Source organism: Delphinapterus leucas, chromosome X, assembly GCF_059928025.1.
Source record: "Delphinapterus leucas isolate spDelLeu-1000000601 "Yukka" chromosome X, BTC_Dleu_Yukka2, whole genome shotgun sequence".
NCBI classification, from domain to species: Eukaryota; Metazoa; Chordata; class Mammalia; order Artiodactyla; family Monodontidae; genus Delphinapterus; species Delphinapterus leucas.
In genome coordinates this window covers 5,233,363-5,257,705 of record NC_143150.1, presented here as the reverse complement: position 1 = coordinate 5,257,705, position 24,343 = coordinate 5,233,363, and the positions used below count along the sequence as shown (strand labels likewise).

The 24,343-nt window shown below is 43.5% G+C and overlaps 1 long non-coding RNA gene across 2 annotated transcripts in view; it reads left to right on the top strand.

The window, feature by feature from the left end:
* The window catches only part of LOC149744157 (uncharacterized), a 103,693-nt gene that overhangs the window by 39,068 nt on the left and 40,282 nt on the right, over positions 1-24,343 (top strand). Inside the window, exon 3 of one of the 2 annotated variants that reach the window (XR_016391268.1) lies at positions 15,665-15,712. This is a non-coding gene — a long non-coding RNA (uncharacterized LOC149744157). Of the gene's footprint in view, positions 1-15,664; positions 22,093-24,343 lie in introns of those variants that run through there. The other variant, XR_016391267.1, reaches the window with a different exon arrangement.

Genomic DNA, 24,343 nt, shown 5'->3' with positions numbered 1-24,343 from the left:
GGTGTAGTATTCTTTTTGTCTTGCTGAGTTTGGTTTGCTGGTATTTTATTTAGGATTTTTGCATCTATGTTCGTAAGTGACATTAATCTTCAGTCTTCTCTCTCTCAGTGTTTTGCGCATGTGTTTACCAGGTATTGTGGGTAGGATAACTTTAGTTTTATAAAATAATGGGGCTTAGTTCCTTCTTTTCCTCTATACTGGAAGCTATATTTAGAGGATGGAAATTATCTGTTCCTTGTAAATTATAAAGAACTTACTCATAAAACTGTCTGGACACTATTATATTCATTGGAGGAAATATTTTTAAACAGCACAGGTTTTTTCCCCCATATTTTGTACATCTTTGTGATTCTAATTGGCTAAGTTTCCTAGAAAATCATCCATTTTTGAGATTTTCAAATTCATTAGCAATATCAAGATTTATTGAGATATAATACACATACCATACAATTCATCCATTTAAAGTGGTTTGTAGTACATTCACAGAGCTGTATATTCACAACCATCACCACAATCATCACAATAAACTTTATAACAGTTTCAAAACCCCCGAAAGAAACCCTATAGCCATTAGCACCCACTCTGTTTCCCCTTAATTCTCCCCAGCCCTAGGCAACTACTAATCTGCTTTCTGTCTCCATAGATTTGCCTCCTCTAGACCTTTCATATAAATGGAATCATATATTGTAATCTGTAGTCTTTTGTGTGACTGGATTCTCTCACTTAAGGTAATGTTTCCAAGGCTCACCCATGTATTAACATGGACTAGTACTTCGTTCTTTCTTTAATTTTTTTAAATTAATAGACTTTTATTTTTAGAAGTTTTAGTTTTACAGACAGTGAGCAGATATTGCAGAGGTCCCACATACTCCCCTCTTCCCACTCCTCTGACCATAGTTTTCTCCACCAACATCTTGCATTGGTATGGTTCATTTGTTACAAGTGATGAACCAATATTGAAACATTATTATTAACTAAAGTTCATAATTTACATTAGGGTTCGATCTTTGTGTTGTACAGTTCTGTGGGTTTTGACAAATGCGTAATGTCATGTATCCGCCATTGCAGTATCATATAGAATAGTTTTGATGAATAGTTGGAGCACAGGGGATTTTTGGTGCAGTGCAGTCCTTCCCTCCCCCAGAACCTCTAGCAAACCACTGCTTCTATGGCTTCATCTTTTCCAGAATGTCATGTAGTTGGAATCATACAGTATGTAGCCTTTTCAGATTGTCTTCTCTTAGTAATATGCATTTGAGGTTCCTCCATGTCTTTTCAAGGTTTGATAGTTCATTTCTTTTTAGCACTGAATAATATTCCTTTGTCTGGATGGACAACAGTTTATTTATCCATACACTAACCAAAGGACATTTTGCTTGCTTCCAAGTCTTGGCAATTATGAATAAAGCTTCTGTACATGTCTGTATAGAGGTTTTTGTGTGGACATAAGTTTTCAACATATTTGGGTAAATACCAAGGAGCATGATTGCTGGATCATATAGTAGGAGTATGTCCTCCAAATTGGCTGCACCGTTCTGTATTCCCATCAGTGATGAACAAGAGCTCTAGTTGCTCTCCAGCCTTCCTAACATTTGGTGTTGTCAGCTGTTTAGATTTTAGCCATCCTAGTAGTGCATGGTAATATTTCATTATTGTTTTAATTTGTAATTCCTTAATTATATTTGATGTGGAGCATCTTTTCATATGCTTATTTGCCATCCATATGTCTTTTTTTGTGAAGTGTCCAGATCCTTTGCCCATTTTTAAATGGGATTGTTTGTTTTCTTACTGTTGAGTTTTAAGGATTCTTTGTATATTTTAGGTACAAGTCCTTTATCCTACATATTTTGCAAATATTTCTCCCAATCTGTGATTTCTCTTTTCATTCTTTTAACAATGTCCTTCACAAAGCATAATTTGTGTGTGTGTGTGTGTGTGTGTGTGTGTGTGGTACGCGGGCCTCTCACTGTTGTGGCCTCTCCCATTGCGGAGCACAGGCTCCGGAGGCACAGGCTCAGTAGTTGTGGCTCACGGGCCCAGCCACTCCACGGCATGTGGGATCCTCCCGGACCGGGGCACAAACCTGTGTCCCCTGCATCGGCAGGCGGACTCTTACCACTGCACCACCAGGGAAGCTCCCAAAGCATAATTTTTAAAAATAAAGTATAATTCTTTTTTTTACAGCTAAATGATATTCCATTGTATGGATATACCAGATTTTCTTTATGCATTTACTAGTTGGTGACACTTGGGTTGTTCCCTTTTGGCTATTATAAATAGTGCTACTATGAATATTTGTGTACAAAATTTTGTTTGGGCATAACATGTTTCATTTCTCTTGGATAGATATCTAGGAGTGGAATTGCTGGATCATATGGCTACTCTATGTTTAGCTTTTTGAGGAACTGCCAGACTTTTCCATAGAAACTGCCTGACTTCTCCAAAGCAACTGCACCACTTTACATTCCCACTAGCAATGTAGGAGGGGTTCCATTTTCTCCATATCCTCACCAACACTTGTTATTGTCAGTCTTTTTGATTACAGCCATAGTAGTGGGTATGAAGTAGTATCTCTTTGTGTTTTGATTTGCATTTCCCTAATGACTCGATGCTGAGCATATTTTCATGTGCTTCTTGGCCATTTACATACTTTCTTTTCCTCTTCACTTTGATATTCTCTTCCATGAGAATTTCCCTGATTCCACTGATACCTTCATACACGTGTTTTTCAAATATTAACTTCCACATCTGAGCTTTCTCCTGAGATTGTCTCGGATTCCCATCTGCTTACTAGAGATTAATGTCCCGATTGCATCTCAGAATTAGTATATCCCAGCTGAAACTCATCAGCTTTCCTCCCAAGCTATTTATTCTTTCTGCGTTTCTAATTCTGTTATTTATACCATTATTCTTCTAATCACCCGAACTGGAAACTTGTCATCATATCTGGATGTAAGAGAAATGGGATAGGGAAGAGTCGATTCATTACCAAGTTCTATGTTACTTTCATAATGTTTCGTAATGTTTTCATAATGTTTTGGCGCCCCTCAAGCTGGTGCAACGACTGTTTTCTCTTTATTCTCTCCTTCTTGATCTCTAACCTCTTTTGACTTTCTCAGTCTCTTATCCTCCTGGCTCTCTTACATCTGATTATTTTATCTCAGGTTATTTTTACCTTAAATGACCTTAATTTTTACCTTAAATGTTATTTTTACCTTAAATGATCTGCCCGTTTCTTGACCATCTTCTGTGATCATTACAAATCTTCTGCCTTGGTTATTTTTACGTAATCCCAAGATGTGAACTATCATTTACACACTTATAACTCCCAAATATATATTTCTAGCTCTGAAATATCTTGAGAACTTCAGACACATGTATCCAACCATCTGCAGGACATCTCTATTTCACAGACTTCTCAAACTCAGAACAGTAATCCTTTGGTATCCACGGGGGATTGGTTCCTGCACTCCCGTGGATACCAAAATCTGAGGATGCTGAAGTACCTTATATAAAATGACACAGTATTTGCGTATAACCTACGCACATCCTCCTGTGTACTTTAAGTAATCTCTAGATTACTTGTAATACCTAATACACTGTAAACGCTATGTAAATACTTGTAAATACCATGTAAATGCTATGTAAATGTTTACCGAAGCATGGAAAATTCAAGTTTTGCTTTGGGGAACTTTCTGAAATTTATTTTTCAAATATTGTTGACATGTACTTTGTTGAATCCGTGGTTGTGGAACCTGTGGCTCTGCCAGCTGCATGGTTAAACTGAACTAGTCCCATCCCAGCTGCCCCCAAACTTGCTCTGCCTCTCAGTCGATGGCAATGCCATTGATCTGGGGTCCTTAGGATAGAAATCTGGCCATCATTCTTTTTCTCTCCCTCTCCCCAAAAGCCACACATTTACCAAATCTATTCTATTGGAAAATTGCCCTGAATCCACTGTTTGTACCCCCATGCTGCTTCTTTGTTCTAGCTTTTGTCGGCTCTCATGTAGACGGTAGTGACCTGTAATCTGGTCTCTCACCATGCTCCACAACCCCTTCCACCAACGCGAAGTTATTTTCCAAACTGAAAATTTAGTCATGGCCATTTCACTGCAAAGAACAAACAGCAACAAGAACACCAATAGTAACAACAAAATAAAAACATGAAAATATTTAGAGTCGCCCTGGTGGCTCCTCAGTCTCCTAAAGCAGATGGTTCAAGCTCTCAGCCGGGCATATTGATGTGCTTCCTGCCTACTTCTTTAGCTTCATTTCTCATGATGCCCCACCCCCATCTTATCTCAGCCTCCAGCAATATTCTTCTGGGATGTTTAACAAGTTCCCTCTGCTCAGACTCTTCTTCCTGCCTTGTCTGCCTTCTTCATCCTTCAAAAGCCCTGTCTGGGTGTCCCCTCTTCTGGAGAGCCTTTTCTGAGGCTTCCAGCTCTGGGATTCTTCTGGACTTCATACAATGTCATATTGCAACTCTTTTGTTTATATGTCTGTCTTCCCTACTAGGCTGTGAGCTCTGCAGGGACAGATTTTGGCTGATTTTCCAGCTGTGGAGTAGATGCTCAGTAAATATTTATTGAATGAGTGATTGAGATGGTCCATGGGCCGAATGTTACCCTGGAAGTCTAACTCCATATGTCTAGTGTGCAATAACATGATAGCACAGGTCTCATCTTTTATTTTCTCTTAGTCAAAGAGCTCAAACCTTGCAATTTCTTAGAGGTAGGCATGATCACCTGGCTGGTGTCCAGAAGGAATGCTTGATAAGAACCTGCTTCAGTGAAAGTGGACTTATGCTTTCTGGGGGTCTGTACATAAAGGAGATGCTTCTGTCTCCTCTTTGCCTGGCTCTTGGCATAACTTCTGATAGCTCCCCCATGCTAGGAGTTACTTCTGAGCCAATGAGACATCAGATTGCATTAAGGGATTGGGCATTATATCACATGCTGTCATTGCTAGATGCCTGCAGAGTTTTGGGTTCTAAGAAGCAATTGTTGACTGGAATTTCCCCGTAGAGGATGAGCAACTGTATGGGAGAGAGTGGGAGATTAGAACAGGTCCAGGAATCTTTAGTCCAAGGATTTTAGTGAGTTTGTGATCCCCTCTGGGCCTGCAGGATACAAGCCCTCAAGAACAGCAGTGTAATTTGGTAGAGAATAGCCCAGAGCTGCTCTAGGGTCAAATTCTTCAGGTCCAGCAAATCAATTTGGTTTCCCTGGGCTTTGTGGGACTGAACTTTAAGACTGTTGCCTCTGGCAGTGACATCGCCAGAGGTATCTCAGGGGACCCAGTACTCATCTGAGTAGACAAGCTTCAGGAAGTCCTGGATAAGCCTCAGGAAGTCAGGTTGTTGAGCCCAGTGTAAACTGCTGCATCAGGCTCCACACCCTTTCCCATGGGAACCTGAGCACAGGTCAGGCAGAGGTCAGCAGGGAGAAGGATTGGGGCTCAGTGACCTTTCTTCAGTGGTGCTCCGCTGTGACTCCTGTGTCCCTGGAGGATTAGCACCGCCCCTGCCAGAGCAGGTTCTCTGTATGTTATGCTTTCCCGGGCTGCACCTCCAATCCCAGTTAGGCCAGTGCCCTTCCCTCTGGGCAGAGTGACTTTACCCTGACACCTTGGTGAGCCTAATGGAAACTACAGCTTAGTAGACTTTGGTTTTATGGAATGAAATTGTTATTTCTGGTCCAGAGAGACTAAGCAAAAGCTAAAATTGCAGAAGAATTTTTGCAATACTGTGTAGCAGTTTACAAAAATCTAACTGATTGGTTCAACCTTCACATAACCCAGTACCTGGCACTTAGTGGACATTCACATGTTTGGTGTATGAATGAAACTGGGGATTTATTATCTTATTTTATGGATATGGGAACTGAGGCCCAAGCAGGTGAACTGGGCTTCCCAAAATCCAAATCTCCAGTTAGTCAGTGTAGAGCCTCGCTTGAAATCCAGTTCATTTCAGGTTGACATTTACTGAGTACCTCTCACATTACAGGCATTTGCCAGTGATGGATAAACGTGGTCCTTGGTTTTGAGGAGCTTTTAGGCTTGCCAGGGAGTCAGACACATAGGGAATAATTTCAGTACAATGTGCTAAGTGCTATGATAGAGAACTCTGTGCAGTGTGATGGGGGTTACAGAGGAGGCACGGCTGATCCACTCTGATGAGGTCACGAAAGACTTCTTGAAGAATTGACACCTCAGTTCAGTTTTGAAGGTTCAGTGGAGGTTGGCCAAAGGTAGAAAGAACATTATAGGCTGAGAGATCAGTTTAATGGGGGACAGAGGTGTGAGCCAGCATGGTATGTTTCTGAGATCACTGGAATGTTCACTGCTGAGGGTAAAGTGGCAGGAATGATGACTAGAGAGGTAGGCAGGAATCAGATCATTGAGGGTGTCAACTTTGCCTCTCATGCCATTACTTCCCAACTTTGCTGACTCATTCAAATCACCTGGGGAACTTAAAAAATATAAAGATGTTCCATCTACATTCCCAGTGATCTTCTTGATCAGCTGGGTTTGACAGTCCCTTCTGGAAGCAACAGGAAGCCATTGGCAGGTTGGTAGCAGGGGAGGGACGTAGATCGTCATATTGGATCCCTCTGGTGGTGATCTACCTGGAGGCGGGTGGATTTGAGAGAGCTGCTACTGGAAGCACAGAGACCATTAGGAGTCTGTTGAATTTGTCAAAGTGAAATTTCATGGTGAATGGAATAGGGCAGTAGCAGTGGGGATAGAGAGGAAGAGGCAGATCAAAAGAGATTTCAAAGTCTTGGAATCCTTATGATGTTGGGGCAAGGGTGCTGGCGAGGGAGAAAGAAGTGTCTAGTATAATTCTCCAGGTTTCTGGCATGGCTGCCTGGGTAGAGTGTGCTATTTCTGACCAAGATCAGGAGTGGAGGGTGGAGAGACAATGAGGAGCAATTGATCAGTTCAGCCTGGAACCTGCTGAATTTGAGGTACTGTGAGACATCCAGATGGGAGGGCCGCTACTGTGTCCTGAAACTCAGGGCTAGAAACAGATACGGGCCCCTCTGTATGGGGGATTTAAAGCCACGTGAGTAGCAGAGATCTCTCAGGGAGACTGCATGGAGAGTACACCTTCAATTATTCTACCCCTTTCTGCCTTCAAGGGTTGTTCTCATGGGGAAGCAGAAGCTTTTTTTATTTTAACTGTTTCAGCAAGACAAGGCAGAGTAATGAAAGTGGCATAAAAGGTGGATTTAGGGAAGCTGAGTTGAAGCCCTGCCCCTGCCACTTCGCCACTTTGTGCAGAATTGAGTCTCTCTTAGCCTCTAGGTCTTCACCTATAAGACAAGAGTCGTAGGGACTTCCCTGATTAAGACTCCATGGTTAAGACTCCATGCTCCCAGCGCAGGGGGCCCAGGTTCGATCCCTGGTTGGGGAACTAGATCCCGCATGCCACAACGAAGATCCCGCACGCTGCAGAGAAGACCCAGCGCAGCCAAAAAAATAAATGAATAAATATTTTTTTAAAAAACACGAAAAGCGAACAAAAAAACCCAAAACACTGCTATGCATCACATAGTTTAGAAAAAAAGATAAAAGTCGTAGGAATGTCTGCCTCACAGGATTATTGAGAAGGTCCACTGAGAACATGTATGTGAAAAATGCCATGTAAAGAACCATAGAAAACATTAGTCGTCCCCCCCGCAAGATATTTGGACCAATGTGTAGGAATTACAGGGAGGCAGGTTTTGGCCCCATGTAAAGAAAGGCGGTCTAATGCCTTGAGCCTTTGGCTGATGGGAAGAGCTTTGGGAGGTGGGAAGCTCTGAGGCTCTGGAGGCCTTTAAAGAGAAGCTGGGTTCCTAGGGCTTCCCTTGAGAGTTTTGTCGCCAGGGGTGCTGTTGCTCAGATAGTGTTTGTGTTACGAATATACTTCTTTATCCTTCCTCTGAAAACTTTTACACGACTAGATTGTTTTCTAATTGTAAGAGTAACACAGGTACATGGTTGTTTCTTTTTCTTTAAAACCTCTTAAAGCCCTGGGTGTTTTGGCTCCTAAGTGGAGTCTTGGTTTATATACCCCTAATAACCAGGTAAACTGCTTCAGGTCTTATCGCATGGGGGCATTTATAGGCATTTTTATTCTAATGCTCTTTAATGAGGGTTTGGTGGACGCTGAAGTGTGTCTGTGTAGTGTAGCTGGGCCTCCCTAACATAGACAGGGCGGGCGAGGGGCGGAGGGAGGAGGGGGGAGGGGTGGGCATTCTGATGTCGAGACAATTCCGAATTATACGTTCCTTTAAAATGATTGATCTTTATTACTTGCAAGCAGAAATGATATTATAAACAGCAAGCCAAATATTGCCAAGTAGAGGTCTTGATGGAGTATGTTCCAATGAATCGGTAAAGATCATTTGAAATCAGCACACTGATTATTTATATGCAAATGAATGTTGTCAGAGAGCTTGGAAACAAGTTGTTCTCTGAACTGGGTTAAACATCCCCTAAGAGCTCATGTTTATACTCCTAATTTACTCAGAAACCCATTGGAAAGGTAAAATATGCCAACCGATGATTAGATTATCACAAGTTTAGTAGTAGTTTGAATTGAATTATAGTTTTATGTGTTTATTTTATTGCCAGTCACTAGTGTAACGCACATTTGCTAATGAGGCCAAATTTTCTTGCTAACTTTCTCTACCCAGCGATTATTGCTCTAAATGAAAGGTCTCCATCCAAGCTGTTTGATGAGGAGTTATCTTTCTGATAGTTTAGGTGACTTCCTGGCTCTTTTAAAAACATCACCAAAACAATTGTCCCAAAGAATAGTAATTTCATACCTAGCGAATATTCTAGCTAGGAAAATGCTACTATAAGCCATATAGAGGTGAACAATTTTAAAAAGCCAAGAATGTAAGAAAATGCATTCAGTCCTAATTGTGGGTGGATCCTAATTTCACCTTTTCATTCGGCAGGGCCTTCATGATCTTTGCAAGGCCCTGGGTCAGCTTTCGATTATCCTTTTTCGTTGCACTGTAGCTATGCCAAGGGGTGGTGGAGAGAAGCTTCTAGTTGATCTTTTGAAAAAGCGAGTGTTCAAATAACCCTTGCCTCCGCCACCTCACTCCCTGCCCCCACTGCTCATCCACGGGGACTGGTGGGCCAAGAGGGAGGGAGGACTCTGTCTACGATGGCCTGGACTTCAAATCCTGAGATGATAGGGCCAGGTGGGGCAGCAGTAGGGGTGGAAGATTGAAGAACGGAATATGGTGGGATGGAAGTTGGGGGGAAGGCAGTATTAGGTCACAAGCCAAACCACAAGAAGATGGGTCAGAGTTAGGGGTAACAGATACGAGGAACGGTGGAGCATAGTTCAAGTCTAAGCCAGTCAAACCCTGCTTGGCCCATGGTGACCCAGCAAGGTGTTAAGCTTTGGCCTGACCACAGATGGAAGCTGGGCAGCTCAATAACCAGGCTGTTCTGTAAGAGCCTTAGAGTTTACATTCGCTTACCCCTCTCAGATCGCCCTCTATACCAGTAAATTACTCCACATGACACACTGCCTGGACATTTTCTAGCAGGCTGGCTTTAGCGGGTGATGAAGTGTGTTGGAAAGAGGCCTGCCGGGAGAGGACAAAACTCAGGTTTTAGCCAGTCCTCTGCCACTAATTGGCCAGGAAACCTTAGGCGAGTCATCTAATCTTTCAGAGCCTCAGTTTCCCTGTATATAAAGTGAGGCTCGAGGAGGTAGAGACGTACAGTTCATCCATCACTTGTGAGTTCTAAAGCACGGAAAACAATTCTGTGGCCTTTGGCATTCAGCTTGTTTGACTTGAGGGAAAGAAACACACCCTCAGCACTACATTTGAGCTGAACCTCTGGAAACCCCAAGAGTCAAAATTGAACTCTATATAGTCAAATCCTTTCCCCAGCTTGTTTGCCGGAGCCAGGAGTGTTGAAGAAAGTCTGTGTTCTGTTGGGCTATTTAGCATTTGTGGAAACAGCACAAAGCAAGCTGCACAGAGCTCTGCAGATGCAGTAGCTTATGTACTGTGTTACAGCAGAGGGCCGCTGTGTTCCAGGGACTCCGATGGGGCTGATAGCCCCCTAGTGACGCAAACACCACCAGCAAGCTGGAGCCCTTTAGTCCTTTGCCAGAATCACACATGGCTCCTTTGCTGAGGGCTGGGGTTAGATTGAGGGCCTTTTCTGAACGGCCCACCCTGTCGGTTCCACCCTCGTGAGACAAAAGACATAAGGGCTGCCAGTGGACTTTAAAATGTACATTTAAAAATAGCCCTTAATTACAAAGAATAGCTTTAGTTATAGCTTACTGCAGGCAGACCACAAATTTCTGAATGGTTTTACAAACGAGGGAATGGTGAGTAGCTGACGAGCACCGGTGAGTTCTTCACTGGCATGCTGGCCCGCACCTAAATTGTAATACTGAAGCACCGCAGTTTGCAGCCAAATCACAAGCAAAACACATTAACACAATTCGTTTCCCTTTTAATTGCACTACAAAGAGGAGTCTGTCTTTTGCCTTTTTTGACGTCTCATCTTAAAAGCAAAAAGACTTGAGCTAAATCTATGTCTATACCCAATAAAGCTTGTTTTCATTTTCTTACCCAGCCAGCTAAGATTTATACATTAATTATTCAACTGATGCATCTTAAACCTCCTAGGTAAAACACACACTGCTGGCCAGGCACTGTTCACCCCCCAGCACACTTTTGCTTGCCTGCAAGGAATGAATACTTGAACTGTAAATGCGTAAACTCAGACTTTCCATATGGCGAGGTCACCAGAACTCATGGTGAACATACAAAGGACAGAAAACTAATTATTACTGAGGTTCAGGTAAGCGATTTCTTAGGCATTTTAGCTGTCATGCTGTGGAATAATTGTAAACCCACCAGGAAGGAATTGCAAAACACAACCTACTTATCCCTTCCCCAGTGGCTATATCGAATCTTCTTTTTTTTTTTTTCTGTTCTGTAGTTTGTGCCAACCCTCTATTTAATCATTAAAAGGAACGTTATTTTAAGTATTGCTTCCTCAATGACAGTGTTTGACTGAAATCGTACAGAATGGTGACTTTGCCCAGAGCGCGACTTCCACGTTCTGGCATGATTTGAGGCAATCAGAGCTATTAGTAATGGAATGCAGAGTTCTGTGGCAATTTTATTTAAAGTTTTGTTTAAGGTAATATTACATCTGACTAATGTAACCATCTGTATACAGCCAGTCCCATCGGTGACAACATAAAATCGTTAACCACCATGTCACAGGCATCAAGTGCTTTGGCTTTGGTATAATTTTATGAGCATGCCTTCTTATACTACTTTATTACTATCACTGAGACATCAGTAACAGCAGCAAATTTTCCAGGCATACCACAGAACCCAAGCTAGGTGGGTGTCCTAGCTTTGTGACTAAATTCTTGCTGCTTCTAGGTCTTGGCATGTGCTATTACCTTGTCCAGGAATGTCCTTCAAGTGTTGGTTTAAAGGCCTCCTCGAGAGGTCCCCCCTCTTCCCTGTGGTATTCTTGATCACTGTACCCATTTGTTTCCTTCATAATATTTATCATAACTTAAAATGATAACTATATATTTTTTCTTGTTAATTGTCCCTACTGCGAGACTACAAGCTAGATGAGAGCAGAGACCACGTCTGTTTTTGTTCACCCATATACCCCCTTGCCTAGCGAAGTAAGTAGGGACTCTGGACATTTGGGGGAGGGGACTCTAAACATTTTAATGAATAAACGAGACAATGTGGCAAAATTACAAGGAGGCAGGGACCCCGTATGCTGAGGACTTCCAGAACAATCTCGTGGTTGCGTTCGGTCCTGCGGAGACCTGTAGGACTTTACAACAGTATACTCACGGGCGTACTGGACATTTCCACCTGATTATCCACAGACATTTCACAGTCAACGTTCCAACCTTTAACTCATCAGCTTGCGTCTCAAATCTTTTTCCTTCTCAGCGTCATAGCTTGGATAATGGCACTGTCATGCGTGTCATCACCCAAGTAAAATGCTTGGCATTCATTCTCCCTCTCTCTCCTCAACCCCAGCACCCAGTCCTGTGAGTGTATCTTCCTGAATGCCACTTGGACCTGTCCTGTCCTTTCCACCTCCATTGACATGACTTTTTGGTTCGGGTCCTCTCTATCGCTTATTTAGACTCCTGCAAATGCTTCCTGATGGGCTCGCTGCCTCCCTGGTCTTATACCCTAAAGACCACCTCCCTCCCTGCAAAGACTCAAACACTATCTTCTGTCCCTCTTTCCAGAACTCAGTAAGGACTGGCAATGTGCAGAAGTAGCTGGAGCCTTACTAAGAGATAGTAAAAGACTGCAGATATATGATTTCTTCAAGATTAATTTCCTTTTTGTTTTTCTGCTATGGTTCCAACAGAATAAGCTATTAAAATGCTCTGAGCTTCTGAACGAAAGCACAGAACTGTGCCAGCAGAACACCATAGAGGTTTCCTTTATTTTCTGCTAGCATCTATCTGTGATGGATGATATGACCGTGAATCTTCACTTAAATATGGAATGCTGAAATAATCATAAAATCCCAGAGTGTCAGAGCTGGACAAAGGCCATCTGGGTCCTATGTCTTGAGGCTCAGAGAAGGGGAGGGCCTTATTTAAGGTCACAAAGTGATTTAACTGCAGAATTAGGACCCAAACCCAGCTCTCTGTATTCCTCAAGTGAGCATGAGGCTTCATTTGGACCACTGTGCTGTGACTTTTTCTTCTGAACTTTTTTTTTTTTTTTGCTTCTCTTGTGCCTGAGTGTTAATCGGTGAGATCAGAAAGTCTGATCTGATCTCAATAAAGTGACTTACGCTTCAGTGATCATTTCCAAAGGGAGCACTTGGGAGCACTAGAGGTTTCTAGGAGCTGCCCTGGGTGCCTCCATGTGTATCAGTCAATGGGTCCCAAGTCAACAGGGCTCTGGGCTGCCCATCCCCATTTCATACTCCATATGAAGTTTTGTTTTCATCTGTTTCATACGGGCTACCACTACCATTGGATTGAAGTGACTTCGCGTTGAAAAAGTTTTGAAAACTGTGCCTCAGGAATGCATTGGTGGTTTGCTCCCCCGTTTGCATATTCCAATTAAACGATATTTCTGTGGTCTTGTGTTTATTTTTGTTTTCACCTATCTCTTTACAATGACGAAGGACAGGAAAAACTCCAGGCTTGCTCATGTGGGTGCGGTAATGTGAGTATAGATTGTCTGTAACTTGCTGGTGGACCAGTGCCTGAGGCTGGGGTTTTATGATATCTTGGCTACGTGTTAGTGTGGATGGGTCAGGTCTACCTAAAGGGTCCTGCCCTTCCTCTCAGGCCAGGGAGTACGTGGGACTGCTTGGTAGAAGATGTGTTGTCTTTAAGAGTCTAGTATTTTTTTTCCAGCTTACTTGAATTCCACATCTTCAGTCTTTGACACCGACCACTGGTAAGCAAAGTGGAAGGTCGGACTTCTGAGAGCCAGACATTATGGTGGCATAGTAAAACGCTACGTGACCATCCGTGGAAGGGGGTGGTTGATACTGAAAATTGATGGAATGTGTTCATTGTGACAGGTCCCAGGAGGTGGCCTCCCAGTTTCTGGCATGGGAGGGGATGGTGGGAAGGATGTAGGGGCTTTGGAGGAGGGACAAATGGTATGTCTCACTTCACTGTTTTCCTTTGGTACTCAGAGATGTTGACATACTCTTGATACTTCTTGATATGACGAAAGGCAAGGCCACCCCTAACTTTGGTGGGCCTGGGGCAAGGGCGCAAAATACAGGCTCACTGCAAACTCCCCTTTCTCTCCAAGCTCTTGGCTCTGTCCCTTACCCTGAGGGGCCCTCCACACAAGCCTGTAGACACCAACCTTGCTCCTCAAAGTGTGGACCCCAGCCCAGAGCATCAGCATTACCCAAGCACTCGTTGGAACTGTCAACTCTCAGGGCCTACTCTAGGCCTACTTAACCAAGGTGTGGACTTTAATAAGATCCCAGATGATTCACAAGCACATTAAAGTTTGAGAGGTACTGTTGTAGCCCACATGGTCAAGCTTCACCATCACCGGGTAGAAGGGTAACAGCTTCTCAGTGGACACCCGTCGTTCACCACTCAGGCCTAGGGTTGTGTCCATCTGTGGACCAAACCACAGAGGATTGCCAGGCCATGAACACAGGCTTGGGGCACATGGGCAGGGAATTTCAAGGTCTTGGGTAGTTTGAGAGTGGCATAGAAGAGGGAAGCATGGACGTTGGGTGGGCAAGTCCCCTTGGCCCCATAGGTTCCTTGCTCTATGGGCAGTGGTGAGGCTGGAGTGGGGCCAGAGCAAGGCCCTGTAAAGTGTGAGGTCTCGGGCAGGGACCTTGTTGCCCCCGTGTAAGAGCGATGCTGTTGAAGGTTTTCCTAAATGTCCATGTGGATGGGGGTAGGGTGGGAGCGGTTCATGAGTCCTCAGGGTACTAAGCCGCCGCCGTGCCTTGCTGGCTCTTTGTGGTGTGGGGGAGTAGTAGCGGTGGGGCCGTTATTGCTTTAAAAGGGAATCAAAGCGAACTGTTCCAAGCACACTCTTGAGTAGCTAGGGAGATACATCTGTTGACTTCTCTGTCGAAGGTACACCGTGGAGGTGCTGCCTCTAGTGCCTAATGACAATTCAATTAGACCAGCTGTCGGCCTCCAGTGGGAGCCAGTTGGATGTGGGTGTAAAGGGCTTTGAACAGCTGCCTCCACACCTAGGATACAGGCGGTTTCCTCAGTGGATTAAGAGCAGTAGCTGCTGTGGTTGGGGTGAGGTGGCCAGTGGAGGGATGAGGATGCCATTTTGTATCCACTGCCACCTAGGTGATGCCACGGTTGTGGGACAGAAGCAGGTCTGAATGAAGTCCATTAAATCGCTATCACACCTCAGCTTCTTCATCTGTAAAATGGGTCTAACAGTCCTTTCCCTGCCTGCCTTACTGAGATGTTGGGCGCCCCTAGTGAGATAAGGAACGCGAAAATGATCTTTTGTCTGTCAAGTGGAGTCCACGTGAAAAAAATGATGGTCATCCTGGGGGCTTCCCTGGTGGCTCAGTGGCTGGGAGTCCGCCTGCCGATGCAGGGGACACGGGTTCGTGCCCCGGTCCGCCGGGAAGATCCCACATGCCACGGAGCGGCTGGGCCCGTGAGCCATGGCCGCTGAGCCTGCGCGTCCGGAGCCTGTGCTCCGCAACGGGAGAGGCCACAGCAGTGAGGGGCCCGTGTACCGCAAAAACAAAACAAACAAACAAAAATGGTGGTCACCCTACCATTTGCTATCTTTCCTTTGTGAGTGTGCTTTCGATTGCATATGAGTTTTAGATTTAAGTTGTGTTCCCCTTAGCAATGCACAAGGCTCCGTACAAAGCCATCTCTGCCCCTCTGCCCAATGCCTTCCAGCCCCTTCCAGTGGTGAAGATGCCCTGCTGTGGTTCTTGTCTTTGCAGTTCCACAGGCGGGGGAGGAGGGTTTTGTATTGGCAAACATTTCTGAAAAGACAAATAATTGCTCTGGAAAGAGAATTCTTTTCCCTTCCAAATATTCATATTTACTGGTTTAAATTGATGTCACTTTATTTGTTGGCTAGCGCTGTACAGTATTCCACTGAGCAGTAATTATTCCTTTGCTATTGCAGGAGTTTGCCGAGAGAAGGGAACTAAATCTGAAAGAGTGAATCCATCTGGTACGTATGTTGAAGCTCTCTCTGAGGCCACTGACACTGAAATGCTAATGCTAGATTTTTATCTACTGGTATCACTTAGACATTGATATAATGGGAGCTAGTGCCCTGGATTGCTGAATCAAAGGCTGAATTCCATTCCCTTACATGGCACTGGATGCCCTGCACAGTGGATTGATGACCTTGGCAGAGCACAGTGGTGAAATAGACCTTGCATTCCAGACCTGCCATCCGATTGTCAGACTCTAGTTGCCCTGGCACCCCCCCCCCCATCACGGGTAGGTGCTAAAGGTCTCAGCCAGAAGAATCAGTGACTGTTCAGTGCCTGAAGCATTAAGGACTGACCTTGGCAGGCGAGTAGTAATCCACCCCACCCCCGCTGCTGCTCTGTAGATAACATCTGGAAGTAGTCTGATGACTCAGTACTAAGTGCCCCTGGGAAGAGCCCCCGAGGCCTGTGGGCGCTAATTAGTCTGCAGTCACCCTTTTCACGTTAGGGTGTGGGTGAAGCTGGGACAAGCTCCAGGAACCCACTGAAGGCTGTCCTGCTTCGTTGGGGCTCTGACATCCCTCCTAGGCTTTGCTAGGCCTTTTTCTGGGGTGCTGGGCTCTGTCTCGCTACCTGGCTGCCAGCTAGGGTCCAGTTCAAGTAAACTCTTGTGGGAACACAGTGCTTCTACCTGCCTGATGACTAGTACTGCCACTGCTGCCCAGTCTTTCCTAACCAGATTGCCATCTGAAATATCCAGCTTGCATTTGTCGCAGTTTTCTGATCTTTGTAACTTGGAGGGCCGGTCAGCCCCCTTGGGGACAACTCTGTGGCTCTCCAAGTTCTGCCTCCATTTGACCTGTGCTCGTTCTCCTTTTCCTGCTCTCCTGGCATTGAAATCTTTGGAGTCCCTACTATTGCTATAAAAGCTTCGCTGCAAAATATGGGCAGTAGTCTATCTTATCCCATAGTCCGGTTATACCTCCATGGGACACCCTGGGCATCTCACAGTTCACTTGGGGTGAACCCACTCACAGTTCTTGCCTCTTCTCTCCAGGAAGCATTAACCGAAGAAGCCACAGGGGGATCTGCCAGCCTCCTATGAAATAAAATGCTATGCGATACCAAACAGCTAATTGTCCAGATTTATTAGAAAAATCTGGCTGCCCTAGCTTTTTGACAACTTTCTCTTTCCTCTGTGGTCCAGCGTGAAATAGACTCTCCAGGGTGCATTGTCATTGGGAGGAATTTGAAACTGCCGTGTGTCACTGGTGCATGGCTGAAGAGAAGGCAACAAAAGGATTACCGCCATTTCCCCCCGAAAAAACTATTAGGGAAGGTTATTGATTATTTTCCAAATACCTTCCACCTTCACCAGAGGACATTATGATCAGTAAAGATGTACTGTCATGTATCTTTTTAAAAATAGTTTTCTCTTTTTTGTTTTCTTAATAGCGACTGTGCCCAAGTCCCTCTTTACAGCCCAAAGGTGATGTTTTTGCTTTGCCCATAGAATTTCTGGCAAATGGACTCAAATTGCTACTGCTTCTGTCAGCTGGTGCCTGGGTTTACGTCAAGGTCTTTAGGAAGGCCAGACAAGTTCAATTACACAAACTGTTGTCGACTGCTACCAACACGCTGCCCCTCTCTCCTGTACTTCTTTTTCTACCCCTGCCTCCTGCCGCTTTCCATATAGACTTGGAGGTGTCATTTTTCTTTCAGAACTCCAGGTTTTTGGTTAAAAATTATGCTACATGACATGTTAGCAAACTTTTCGGTGACATCTGAAATCGGGTGGCATTTGATCTATACAGTAACCAGATCTCCATCATATGTAGATTATCCCCAGCATATCTACTTTAAACGTCCTTAATGACATGTATTGTGCTTAAGCCCTCAAACCAATTCATGGGGTTAAGAGGGAACCGTTGTAGCATTTCTGCCTTGTACATGTAGTGAATGTTGGTGTTTGCTCCTTTAGCTGTGGCTCCTGGACTAACCTTCGCTGTTGTCATGGACCACCTGGACTTCTGGGCTGCTCTTTTGTGTTGAGGGGAGAGGGGATGTTTTGTTTCCTCTTGTTCTGCATTTGTTTCAACACCATGAGCATCAGAGGCCTATTAACTAAGAAAACTGTGGCTCTGTTCTCCTGCCAGACTTCTGATTTCTCAGTGCCCAGGTGAGAAACAGAATCCTATCTGGAGTAGTCATTTGCTGCAAGCTCAGAGCACATGGAGGGCCCAGGAACATACACTGCACCTGTTTTTTTTTTTTTTTTTTGGAGTTGAAAGGCTTCCATGAGGCTCCTCCCGTCTTCTGGCCACACTGAAGTAGTATTTTGAGAAGTGAGGTTTTCCTTTTTTTTTTCTCTCTCTTGAGATCTGAGATCACTGTTTGTTTGTTAGTTTGTTTAGGCTCTTTAGCTCATATATGGGGTATGTAAGCCTTGATATCGGCTGTTCTGAAGCATCATGTGGAGTAGTATGCTTCAGTTGGTACATTTGTTACTTTAAGAAATCAGCGAATGGTTTGTGGTGCCTTTTAAGATTTGTTTAACACATATTTATCGAGTACCTCTTATGGGCTACGTGCTATGCTGGGTGCCAGGAATGCACAGATGAGAAGGGCGCAGTCCCTACTCTCAGGTTGTCTCATAGTCTAGTGGGAGAGAAAGACATACATCAACAAATGGCTGTAGCACTCTGAGTGGGGTAGAAAATTCCTGGTCAAGGCACTGGCATGAGCAGAGGTTGACAGCAGGGAAATACACGGGTTGTTCGCCGAGCCACAAGTAATCTAGCATAGTGGAATGAGGTGTGGATGTTGCAGGAAGCTACTGGAGAAAAGACTGGAAGGTAAGGTAGATTTGGGTCAGATTTTGAAGAGTTGAGATTTTTAGCGTTCAGAACATGTTAGAATCCCTTGAACTCAAGATGTTGGATCAAAGTGACAATTTGGTCGACATTCTTAGAACTTTTGTTTAGTTTAGCAGGAGGTGGAAGAGAAAGCTATTAATGCTGAAAAACTGGTCCTAGGCCCTAGGGACCATGTGAGCCAGAGGTTAGAGCATCCACTATGGCTTGGAGCTACAGCTCTGCATCAGTCAGAGATGTATGTGATGTATCTTTAGTTTAGGGAGGGGAGAGGAGATTTGGTCTTGGAAGAAGGATTGGGAAGGAAGGATAGTAGAGCTGGATACTTTTGCACCTACTCCCCAGTCAGAAATTTATAGTTTGATTTCATTATCATCTTGAAATATTGTCATGTCCCAGAACATATGGAAGTCCATACTTAAAAGTCAGTGTGAACGCCTCACATCCAATTCAGATATAAAAGACCAATTTGGTTCACTTATGTGATTCCAGTTCACAAGCAGCCATGACATGATCAAATGACTAGGCTTGCAAGAGCAGCCAAAGATGGAGCCATTTAGGAATGCATTGGGCATATGATGGGAGCTGTTGTTGACAGTACTCCCTGATCCAGGCATATATAACTTACTCTGTGGTCCAAAGCTACAAGTACTATCCCTGTTCCCAACACACCATCTTCCAAGTGGGTGCCATGTTATAACAGGCAGTATGGTTGGATTGATGTGGCAGTACACATAGGAACACAGCTTTCACTAGAGGCTTCTCTCTCCTGATGTTTTGGATGAGTTGGATATTTTGGGTGAGTCTCCTGACTCTTCTGGATGATGAAATGGGCTTTACCATAAGCCATCATTCATCTTGCTTCATCTCTGTGTTACTTTGCTGTGAGATGCACAGGCCTTTCCTAGGCTGCTCTGCCTTATTCACTATTGGAGTGTAAGAGGTATTGCTCCTTTACAGAAGCACAGTACAAATTCCTCTAAACGTGAGCAGAGAAACTCTCTGAGGAAGAAATATCTCTGGAACGAGGTATCAGGGTCCACTTGGGCAGGTGTCCTATTGTGACAGAGGTGCTCCTAGGGAGCCCTTTTCTCCTCAGCCCTTGGAGAAACATGTACTTTCATGATGATTTTATAATACAATCTCCAAGTCCTTCTGACGACTTATTCTAAGTATCCCTGATTACTTAGAATCAAAACTCTTCATTCATCCATATCTACTGTTTTTATCATTGCTTCTTTTGGAATTATGATCCTGGAGATAAAAGTCCTACAAATATCTGGAGTCAGTGTTCAATCCAGAGGGACCTGTCTTAAAGGTCTCATGGTAATTGAGTTTCTCTATTAAAAACAATGTAGGCTAGACCCTCTTTTCTTCGTTAGGAATTCTAAGCACTGGAGAGGAAATTCACATACAACCCTGCTGCTACCAGTGTCTTGTTCCTTATACTGGATCCCCACTAGAGTATGCACATATAGGATGGTTTAAAATTATTTTTATCAAGGTAATAGTACAAATATTCTTTTAAAACATCAGGCTTGTAACAACACAGACAACACAAACAGGCCAGCACTGCTCCCTCTTAAGCCTGCTCCTTTGGAGCAACCACCTTTTAACCATTTTAGTTATTGCCTGTGGTATTTACCTTCATATTTTACATGTTTTTACTGCTATTCCTTGATTCATTATTTTAGATGTTGCTTGTTGACTTCCTGTAATGGTAGATGAGAATCTAGCTGTCTCGTAGTCATGCTTGGCTAGTGCATGTTGCAAACAAACCGCTCCTGATTACTGGTGGCTTGATACGACGAAAGTTTATTTCTTGCTCCTGCTACATGTTCACCCTAGGTGGTTAGGGAACCTCTGGCTTACGCTGGTCCTCTAGGCTGATGGAGTCTCCATCACAACACCTGATTCCATGATCTCTGCAAATAACAGGGTGACTACATGCTGGCTCTCAAAGCTTCTGCCCAGTTATGTCACAAGTCAGTTTCCTTCATGTTTTATTGATTGAAGGAAACCATAGGGCCACAGTTAATTTTAAAGAAGGCCAGAAAGGGCAGTCCTACCACATGCCTGGAAGGAGATGCCCTGGAATATTTGTGAACAGAATCCCTCCATCTTCCCTCCCCTATTGCCCTAATATAAGTGAATTGCATATTTCTTCAAAATCGTTATTCAATGTTTATATTATTATAGCTTTGTAAATATTGGCCACTGGTAAGCCAATGCATTAAGCTTACATGTCCTTTTTTAAATAATATTTTATTTTCCCTAGGGTCAATAATTGCTTAATTTTTATTTGCCTGGTTTTCTTTGTATTTGTTCCTTAGTTTCTCTACAACATCCATCAGATTTGTCAACTAGTTCTCAGTATTATTTTCTAAATACTAAAAACTATCAGATAATATATCAATTTTATTTTTTCCTGGAGTGTTCCAGCCTCCTGCTTCAGTCTGGGCTAGTTGTTCTCTAGGCTTGCTGCACAGGTATCATCCTAGGACTTTCTGTCACCAGTTTCATGTGTTAAGAGTCCTAGTTTTCTGGGTCCAAAGTCTCCCTCTGTTTTGGTTTACTCACTTGTTCTGTTGAGGCACATGCTCTAGTAGATTCCTAAGTAAAGGCGTATGGGAAGTGTATTAGTCAGCTTTTTACTGACTAATGGTTATGCTGTGGTGGTAAATTATTCTAAAACCTCAATGGTTTACCCAACAAGTTCTTTCTTACTCATGTCTTCTGTTCTTCATGGGTCAGCCACAGCTCTCTCTCGGTATTTTTCATTCTTGGACCCAGGCTGAGGAAGAAACCCCTTTCTGGGAAAAGCAGTTCTCACAGCAAAAGAAAAGGAGCACTGACAAAACCAGTGATGACTCTCAGTGCTGCTGCTCAGAATTGGCACATGTCACTTCTGTTCACATTTCATTGGCCAAAGCAAATCTTATGGCCAAGCCAGGTGTCAATGAGCATGGAAATGCAACTCTCCTAAAGGCAAAATTATATAACTCATCATATGAAGTAGATAGTTTAGCTACATATAAAATTATAGGTTGATTTTTTTCTCCCAGAATTTTAAAGACATTGTCTCCTAGTTTTCAATGTTGTTACTTAAAAGTCTGCTGCCAGTCTGTCTCCTAATCTTCTGTATAGGATTTTTTTTTTCTTATACAGCTCTAGAAGCTTTTAGGATTTTCTTTTAACCCATATTATTCGGAAATTTTATGATGATGTGAGTTGGTGTAGATCTTTATGCATTCATCTTTTCTGGCCCTTCCTTTTGCCCTTTCAATGTGGAAATTCGTGTCCTTAGTATCTGAGGAATTTTCCTGTATTATTACTTTAATAATTTTCTTCCCTCTTTCTTCTTTCTGAAATTTCAATTATTTGGATGTTAGACCTCCGTGATTATTCCTCTACTTTTCTTATCTTTTACTCTCTTGGTCTTTATTATGTTCTACTTTTGGAGAGATTTCCCTATTTTAATCTTCCTACTCTTTTTTTCATTTTGATTATCATATTTTCAATATCCATCAATGCCTTGTTTTCTATCTTTCTCATAGCGTCCTTTCATGGTTTGTGTGTGTATATATATATATATATATATATATATATATGAAATACATAAAAATACACATTTATATATATAAATATATATAAATACATATAAACTTTTCTTCTATTCTCTCATTTTAGAGGCTCTCCTTAAATGTCTTGTGATCCTTGGCTGTCAATTCGTATTTAAGAGTTGAGCCCTCAAAAGCGGAGTGGAAGTGTTGGATGGAAAGGCAGAGCTTGCCAACTAGTGGCTTGACTGTAGAGTGATTGGGCAGCGACTGCCTTTTTGTGGGAGGACATCCAAATGTCAGTATACAGGGGAATTTCCTCTAGTGACCTTTACTTATTCAAGGATAGAATCCTTTAGCCTGCCTGCACGTATTTTGGGATTGGGGGTAGGCTGGCTGGGTTCCTGCCATTCCATATATAGACTTTCACTTGATCCCTCCATTTTCTGTCATGTGCCTCATCCCACCCTCTACTATACCCAGTGTTCCTAGTGCCCCTAGTGTGTCTGATCCAGTGTCTTCAGAGACTACAGCTTTTGTTTCCTGGGCACAGAAAGGGTGGATGGAACGGTTGCCTGGCTAGCTGCATGGGATGAAGGAAATGTGGGAACCTACTCCTCCACGTATATACTTTCAATTCCTGTTTTCCTGTATCTTACCCCTAACGTCTGTGGTACCTGGTATTTTTAAGTCCTAAGCCTTCCCAGAATTCTCTTGGGGCTAACTGGCTCACTTTTCTTTGGCATTTCCTTCACTCTTCTAAATTGACACACACTCCTCCACTGACTTCCCATCTTCAAAAAATGTGTTGACAGCTCTCATCCACTAAGGTCTCCTTTCCTATTTTCTTAGTTTGTGTGGACTTGTACACTTCTCTCTCTTCTCTTTTCTCTCTCTCTCATTGGTTTGTTTTAATTTCTTTACTGTTGTTTTAATGGGGCTTCGACAGAGAGAGAGAGAGAGAGAGAATCACATGTGGTCAATCTGCCATGTTTAACGAGAAGTCAAGCTGTGGTTAAAATGTAGTTTTCTTTACCTCATGCTGAACTAAACATGGCCTTAAAATATACCCTTGATCTTCTAAATAAAAATAGCATTATACTTGGATAGGTGACATGCTTTCACTACCAGATTTCAAAGACAAACTTGAATTTTGATGGGAATTAAAATGTATTTAGCACTTTCTGACACTGAGCATGGTAAATAAGTAAACAAATGAATCGATAAATAAAAAGAAAAGTTGCTCTAATGTATAGTCTCAGTTTCACACTTCAGATCCCCTTTTTACCCTTATCTCCCCTGCTCTGGGCCCCTGGAAATAGACTTCTATGGACTGTATCACCCAGGCTTCCTTGACCCTTGGCTTCCAGTGGATTTGGCCAATGGGAGGTATCAGTGGGGGAGGGAGGAGGATTAGAGAGTTGGGAGGAAAGAGAGTTCTGGATATTTATTTCTCCAGCTCCCTCTCTGCCAGGTCACATTTGGCAATGATGGTGTTCCTCTATTTTGTGCCACACCTTCTGTTGGGTTGTCCCTTTCCAACAGCCTCAGTTTTTACCAGATTCTGTTCTCCTTCCCACTTCAGGACTAGGATCGTAACAGCTTTTCCCTGCTGCTGGTTCGGGCCTGCTGCCCAATCCCCTGGTCCCCTTTACCCTGCCCACACCTTCAGTTATACTTTGTGAATGTGTCCTCTGGTTGCTGCCAGGACCCTGGCTGACACAAATGCTATAGTAGAGCTATCTCATTATAGTCCAGGTACTTTTGGACAAAGTACTTCACTTGATGGGTCACAGTTTCTGTGTGTGAAAAAGTGCTGATGTGGCGAAAGGTGGTCTGGTCTCTTGCCTGAGAGCCCCTTCCAGTGCTGACATCTGCACTTCTGTATGATGCAGTGGTGGTCCATAGCCAGCTTGAGCTCCAGTTCTCTCTTCTGACTTTGTGGACCACTGTGGATAACCCTGAGTGGTAGATGATCACGAAACATTTTCTTTCTTCCTTTGTGAGGCAGTTTGCTGGAGTAAAAACAATACAGACTTTTGGAGTCAAACCAGGGTTCAAATTCAGGCTGTTACTTCCTTGTTGAATGACCTTGTGTACATTACTAAACGTCTCTAAGTCTTGGGTTCTTCATCTTAAGGTGAGGGTGTATGATGGACCCTGTTGGTTACCTGTCCAATAGCCATTTTCTTCTTCTCTGTTATAAGAATGC